Here is a 7560-nt window from a genome sequence, read left to right on the forward strand (position 1 = left end):
CCTAGCCTATGTGTAGCCGCTACTTTATGTAACTGCTGAGAAAATAGATACATAGATGGGCAGATTTAACCAAGAGACAAATCTCTAATCAAATCTGATTACAGAGATCTGTCCGAAGCCCATACACAGGGATGCTCAAATTCGGCTTCGGTAGATATCCGGATTTTTGCTATCCGGATATCTCCCAGTAATGCTGGGCGGGGGGGGGGGGTCAAGCTTACCTCTCTGACGTCTTCTTCGGTCGTCCCTCGGCGCCTCCCACGATGTGCTCCATGAGCGTCACGTGATTACAAACACTTCCTCCTTCAACCCGGAAGGAGGAAGTGTTTGTAATCAGGTGACCGCCGCTTGGAGCGCATCGTGGGAGGCGCCGAGGGACGACCGAAGAAGACGTCAGAGGTAAGATTTTTGCTATCCGGATATCTCCCAGTAATGCTGTGCGGGGGGCACAGCATTACTGGGAGATATCCGGATAGCAAAAATCCGGATATCTCCCGAAGCCGAATTTGAGCATCCCTACCCATACACTGCAGGCCCAATCCTGATTGATAGGAATTCAAATACTTCAGAATTTAGGTAAATTTTATGCAAATGTGCAGCTTGAAATTGGACCAATAACTTTAAACCTGGGTGGGTATTGATTGGTCCATTTTCAAGCTGCACATTTGCAAAAAAAAAAATTACATATATTTGCTTAAACTCAGCAATATTTGCATTGATCATCTCTTCTCTCCATGCGGTTAGGCTAGGTCCACACTAGACACAGTTGCAGGACGGACACTGCAGTCCGGATCAGGGGAAGTACCACCGTACTGCAAACTGATGAAAGTGCATCAGTTTTGCTCCGTTTCTGTTAGTTTTTCCCTGACAGAAAACATCTCCATCATTGGAGTGGGAGGATTTTTTTGGGCCAATCATAAAGCTCAGGCTATCGGTTTTCACATCAGTTTTTTGCCTGTGGAGCTGGAGATGCGTTTTCTCATTGATTTTCACTACCCCTGCGTGTATCCGTGGTCCTGATCCGTTGCGTGAAAATGCAGCAGATCCGGACCTTCCGTTCAGGTTTTGAAAACTGGTCCCCGCAGACGGATCCATTTTTTTACTTGGGTGAGGTTGGCTGCTATTTTAAACATTCGTATCCGGGACTCCGTTTTTCACCAGGTTTGAAAAACGCAGCCACGGATACGTTTCCGGACCAAGTGTGGACCAGGTCTAACATATTGACAGATGTAGCAGACAGTCAATAGGGAGAGCCACACAGCCCTGCTTCTCTCCTGATTTGGTCCAATGTCGGGGATGCACTGGACAGAAAACCCGACTCATGCACACAGTTTCCTGTCTGACCACTGACCTGCTCCACAGCTGGTAAGTGACACTTGCCGAGCACGGCTTAGAGAATTAAAGCATGTTTGCTTCTACTTCATGCAGAAAATCTTTAGTGAATGTGGGGAAAAAAAAGTGTAAAATACCGAAAGTGGTATTTTACTGACAAATTATTTTACTGAACTGCCCTTAGTGAATTAAGGCCCTTGTATGCTATTTTCCAACAGCTCTAAACCAAAATAGAATTTTGTATACAGTAAATTTGCTAATGATGGTGTTGTCTGGATATATACACTCACTGAAACTAGAAGTACCCATTAACCACTTCCCGACCACCGTATATACAATTGGCGGCCGGGAAGTGGACGCCGCAAGGACCACCGTATTGACAATTGGCGGCGGTCCTTGTATAGGCATGGGCGGAGCGATCGCGTCATCCGTGACGCGATCCTCCGCCTCCGCCTGGCGCCGCTCACCCGCCGCAACATCCCGCCGGCTATACGGAAGCGCCGGCAGGATGTTAACCCCGCGATCGCCGCATACAAAGTGTATAATACACTTTGTAATGTTTACAAAGTGTATTATACAGGCTGCCTCCTGCCCTGGTGGTCCCAGTGTCCGAGGGACCACCAGGGCAGGCTGCAGCCACCCTAGTCTGCACCAAAGCACACTGATTTCTCCCCCCCCCCTGCCCCAGATCGCCCACAGCACCCATCAGACCCTCCCCCTGCCCACCCCCCAGACCCCTGTTTGCACCCAATCACCCCCCTAATCACTCCCTGTCACTATCTGTCAACGCTATTTTTTTTTTTTATCCCCCACCCTGCTCCCTGCCCCCTCCTGATCACCCCCACCCCTCAGATTCTCCCCAGACCCCCCCCCCCTGTTTACTGTATGCATCTATCCCCCTGATCACCTGTCAATCACCCGTCAATCACCCCCTGTCACTGCCACCCATCAGCCAGCCCCTAACCTGCCCCTTGCGGGCAATCTGATCACCCCCCCACACCAATAGATCGCCCGCAGATCCGACATCAGATCACCTCCCAAATCCATTGTTTACATCTATTCTCTCCTCTAAACACCCACTAATTACCCATCAATCACCCCCTATCACCACCTGTCACTTTTACCTATCAGATCAGACCCTAATCTGCCCCTTGCGGGCACCCAATCACCCGCCCACACGCTCAGATTGCCCTCTGACCCCCCCTTATCAATTCACCAGTGCATTAAATACATCTGTTCTTCCCTGTAATAACCCACTGATCACCTGTCAATCACCTGCCAATCACCTATCACCCATCAATCACCCCCTGTCACCCCCTGTCACTGCCACCCATCAATCAGCCCCTAACCTGCCCCTTGCGGGCAATCTGATCACCCACCCACACCATTAGATCGCCCGCAAACCCGCCGTCAGATTACCTCCCAAATGTATTGTTTACATCTGTTATCTTCTCTAAACACCCACTAATTACCCATCAATCACCCCCTATCACCACCTGTCACTGTTACCCATCAGATCAGACCCTAATCTGCCCCTTGCGGGCACCCAATCGCCCGCCTACACGCTCAGATTGCCCTCAGACCCCCCCCCCTTATCAATTCGCCAGTGCAATATTTACATCTGTTCTCCCCTGTAATAACCCACTGATTACCTGTCAATCACCTATCAATCACCCATAAATCACCCCCTGTCACTGCCACCCATCAATCACCCGCTGTCACTGCCACCCATCAATCAGCCCCTAACCTGCCCCTTGCGGGCAAACTGATCACCCACCCACACCAATAGATCGCCCGCAGATCCGACATCAGATCACCACCCAAGCGCAGTGTTTCCATCTATTCTCTACCCTAAACACCCACTAATTACCCATCAATCACCCCCTGTCACTGCTACCTATCAGATTAGACCCCTATCTGCCCCTAGGGCACTCAATCACCCGCCCACACCCTCAGAATGCCCACAGACCCCAGCCCTGATCACCTCGCCAGTGCATTGCTTGCATCTATTCCCCCCTCTAATCACACCTTGAGACACCCATCAATCACCTCCTGTCACCCCCTAGCACACCTACCCATCAGATCAGGCCCCAATTTGCCCCGTGTGGGCTCCTGATCACTCGGCCAAACCCTCAGATCCCCCTCAGACCCCCTTCCGATCACCTCCCCAGTGCATTGATTGCATCTATTTTCCCCTCTAACCACCCCCTGAGACACCCATCAATCACCTCCTGTCACCCCCCTAGCACTCCTATCCATCAGATCAGGCCCAATACAACCTGTCATCTAAAAGGCCACCCTGCTTATGACCGGTTCCACAAAATTCGCCCCCTCATAAACCACCTGTCATCAAAATTTGCAGATGCTTATACCCCTGAACAGTCATTTTGAGACATTTGGTTTCCAGACTACTCACGGTTTTGGGCCTTTAAAATGCCAGGGCGGTATAGGAACCCCACAAGTGACCCCATTTTAGAAAAAAAGACACCCCAAGGTATTCTGTTAGGTGTATGACTAGTTCATAGAAGATTTTATTTTTTGTCAAAAGTTAGCGGAAATTAATTTTTATTGGTTTTTTTTTCACAAAGTGTCATTTTTCACTAACTTGTGACAAAAAAATAAAATCTTCTATGAACTCGCCATACACCTAACAGAATACCTTGGGGTGTCTTCTTTCTAAAATGGGGTCACTTGTGGGGTTCCTATACTGCCCTGGCATTTTAGGGGCCCTAAACCGCGAGGAGTAGTCTAGAAAACAAATGCTTCAAAATGACCTGTGAATAGGACGTTGGGCCCCTTAGCGCACCTAGGCTGCAAAAAATTGTCACACATGTGGTACCGCCGTTCTCAGGAAAAGTAGTATAATGTGTTTTGGGGTGTATTTTTACACATACCCATGCTGGGTGGGAGAAATTTCTATGTAAATGAACAATTGTGTGTAAAAAAAAATCAAACAATTGTCATTTACAGAGATATTTCTCCCACTTAGCATGGGTATGTGTAAAAATACACCCCAAAACGCATTATACTACTTCTCCTGAGTACGGCGGTACCACATGTGTGGCACTTTTTTACACCCTAAGTACGCTAAGGGGCCCAAAGTCCAATGAGTACCTTTAGGATTTCACAGGTCATTTTGCGACATTTGGTTTCAAGACTACTCCTCACGGTTTAGGGCCCCTAAAATGCCAGGGCAGTATAGGAACCCCACAAATGACCCCATTTTAGAAAGAAGACACCCCAAGGTATTCCGTTAGGAGTATGGTGAGTTCATAGAAGATTTTATTTTTTGTCAAAAGTTAGCGGAAATTGATTTTAATTGTGTTTTTTTCACAAAGTGTCATTTTCCGCTAACTTTTGACAAAAAATAAAATCTTCTATGAACTCACCATACTCCTAACGGAATACCTTGGGGTGTCTTATTTCTAAAATGGGGTCATTTGTGGGGTTCCTATACTGCCCTGGCATTTTAGGGGCCCTAAACCGTGAGGAGTAGTCTTGAAACGAAATTTCTCAAAATGACCTGTGAAATTCTAAAGGTACTCATTGGACTTTGGGCCCTTTAGCGCAGTTAGGGTGCAAAAAAGTGCCACACATGTGGTATCGCCGTACTCAGGAGAAGTAGTATAATGTGTTTTGTGGTGTATTTTTACACATACCCATGCTGAGTGGGAGAAAGATCTCTGTAAATGGACAATTGTGTGTAAAAAAAATTAACAAATTGTCATTTACAGAGATATTTCTCCCACCCAGCATGGGTATGTGTAAAAATACACCCCAAAACACATTATACTACTTCTCCTGAGTACGGCAATACCACATGTGTGGCACTTTTTTGCAGCCTAACTGCGCTAAGGGGTCCAAAGTCCAATGAGCACCTTTAGGCTTTACAGGGGTGCTTACAATTTAGCACCCCCCAAAATGTCAGGACAGTAAACACACCCCACAAATGATCCCATTTTGGAAAGTAGACCCTTCAAGGTATTCAGAGAGGGGCATGGTGAGTCCGTGGCAGATTTCATTTTTTTTTGTCGCAAGTTAGAAGAAATGGAAACTTTTTTTTTTTTTTCACAAAGTGTCATTTTCCGCTTACTTGTGACAAAAAATATCTTCTATGAACTCACTATGCCTCTCAGTGAATACTTTGGGATGTCTTCTTTCCAAAATGGGGTCATTTGGGGGGTATTTATACTATCCTGGAATTCTAGCCCCTCATGAAACATGACAGAGGGTCAGAAAAGTCAGAGATGCTTGAAAATGGGAAAATTCACTTTTTGCACCATAGTTTGTAAACGCTATAACTTTTACCCAAACCAATAAATATACACTGAATGGGTTTTTTTTTAATCAAAAACATGTTTGTCCACATTTTTCGCGCTGCATGTATACAGAAATTTTACTTTATTTGAAAACTGTCAGCACAGAAAGTTAAAAAAATCATTTTTTTGCCAAAATTCATGTCTTTTTTGCTGAATATAATAAAAAGTAAAAATCGCAGGAGCAATCAAATAGCACCAAAAGAAAGCTTTATTAGTGACAAGAAAAGGAGCCAAAATTCATTTAGGTGGTAGGTTGTATGAGCGAGCAATAAACCGTGAAAGCTGCAGTGGTCTGAATGGAAAAAAAGTGGCCGGTCCTTAAGGGGTAGAAAGCCCTAGGTCCTCAAGTGGTTAATGATTCTACAATCTTACCACTTCTATGTAAAATGAGGCACCATCTAAAATAACCATTTAATCCAGTGCTCCCCAAACCTGTCCTCAAGGCCCACCAACAGTACATGTTTTGCAGGAAATCACAAACCTTTCCAAACTGTGTCTCAGCAGAGCGGATTTCCTACCTATGGAATTCCACACAACATGAACACAATTTAAATTATATTGAATTGCTAAACCCTTCAACTACATACATTTGTTAAGATTGTACAGTGGATTGTATCCTTGATGGGCACCTTTTATGGGGGACTGCCCACACCACTAAGCAGATTAAAGGTGGAGTCTATCGGAAAATGTAAAGGCATAGCAATGTGCACCCAAATCGGCCCTTGCAAAATGTGATACTGTAGATTGGGAGCATGTGGCTGTGCCTTTAAATTTTGCTGATAAGCTTCCCTGCAAACAATTTTAAAAGGCAGATGATGCTTAGATATTGGCTCTTACCATTCTATTTGTTTTTGGAATGATGTTAGGGGAAGATTTATGGGTAAGCCCCTTTTAGGGGGACGTAGTGAGTATTTTCTCAAATGGTGAGAGCAACTGGGGCTGTCTGTGCTGCTTCTAACCCACCCCACCCCCCATATTGGGGCGTAGCTTGCCTGTAAGTTTCAAGAAGAATAAACGTTAGAAACAGTTTCTCAAACAATATAAACAAAGCATATGGGAAACCCAACTCTCAATGTTATACCTCTAGACCCAATTATAAAAGAGGGTAGACCACAGAACAGGAGGAATTTAAGGATCTGGTTCCCCTGCTTGGCAATAAGACAACTGAAATACCAGCAGCTCCCCAACATTACTGAGCATGTGCAAGCAGTCTAACGCGGCTCAGCCGTGTCCAAAGTACTGCATGCAGTACGTTGTCTTGTGACGCAGCGTTACAATGTAACGCAATGTCCGCACTGTGAACAGCCCATTGATTTTTCATTACTGTGCGGTGGGCTGCGTTACAGGCTGCTCTAACGTGCGCCTGTAACGTCCCACTGTGAAACCAGCCTTAAGTCTTAATTGCAGCAGATTTCTCCACAAATGCAATCTTATTGGCAGCAGTCGATTTCCCCACAAATGCAATCTTATTGGCAGCAGTCGATTTCCCCACAAATGCAATCTTATTGGCAGCAGTTGATTTCCCCACAAATGCAATCTTATTGGCAGCAGTCTATTTCCCCACAAATGCAATCTTATTGGCAGCAGTCGATTTCCCCACAAATGCAATCTTATTGGCAGCAGATAAGGAAGTTCACACCCTTACACATAAGGGTGTGACTTCTTCCTGTGGCCGGCATTTTGTTTGTGAATGAGGAGACAGTGGCAGCAGCATATTGGACCTGTGTTGCACCAGCATACTGTCCCTCCTAGCTCATTGTGCCAGCAGCAGCAGTGTACATTGCAGCAGCAGCATATTAGTGCAAGGCCTTCACACATTGCAGCTGCAGGATTTTGTACCTCTAAGGCCTCTTGCACACTGCAAGCAAATCAGATTCCGATTCCGCTTTTTAATCAGTTTTTACCTCCG

The sequence above is a fragment of the Hyperolius riggenbachi genome, chromosome 4 (assembly GCF_040937935.1).
Source record: "Hyperolius riggenbachi isolate aHypRig1 chromosome 4, aHypRig1.pri, whole genome shotgun sequence".
Taxonomy (NCBI): Eukaryota; Metazoa; Chordata; class Amphibia; order Anura; family Hyperoliidae; genus Hyperolius; species Hyperolius riggenbachi.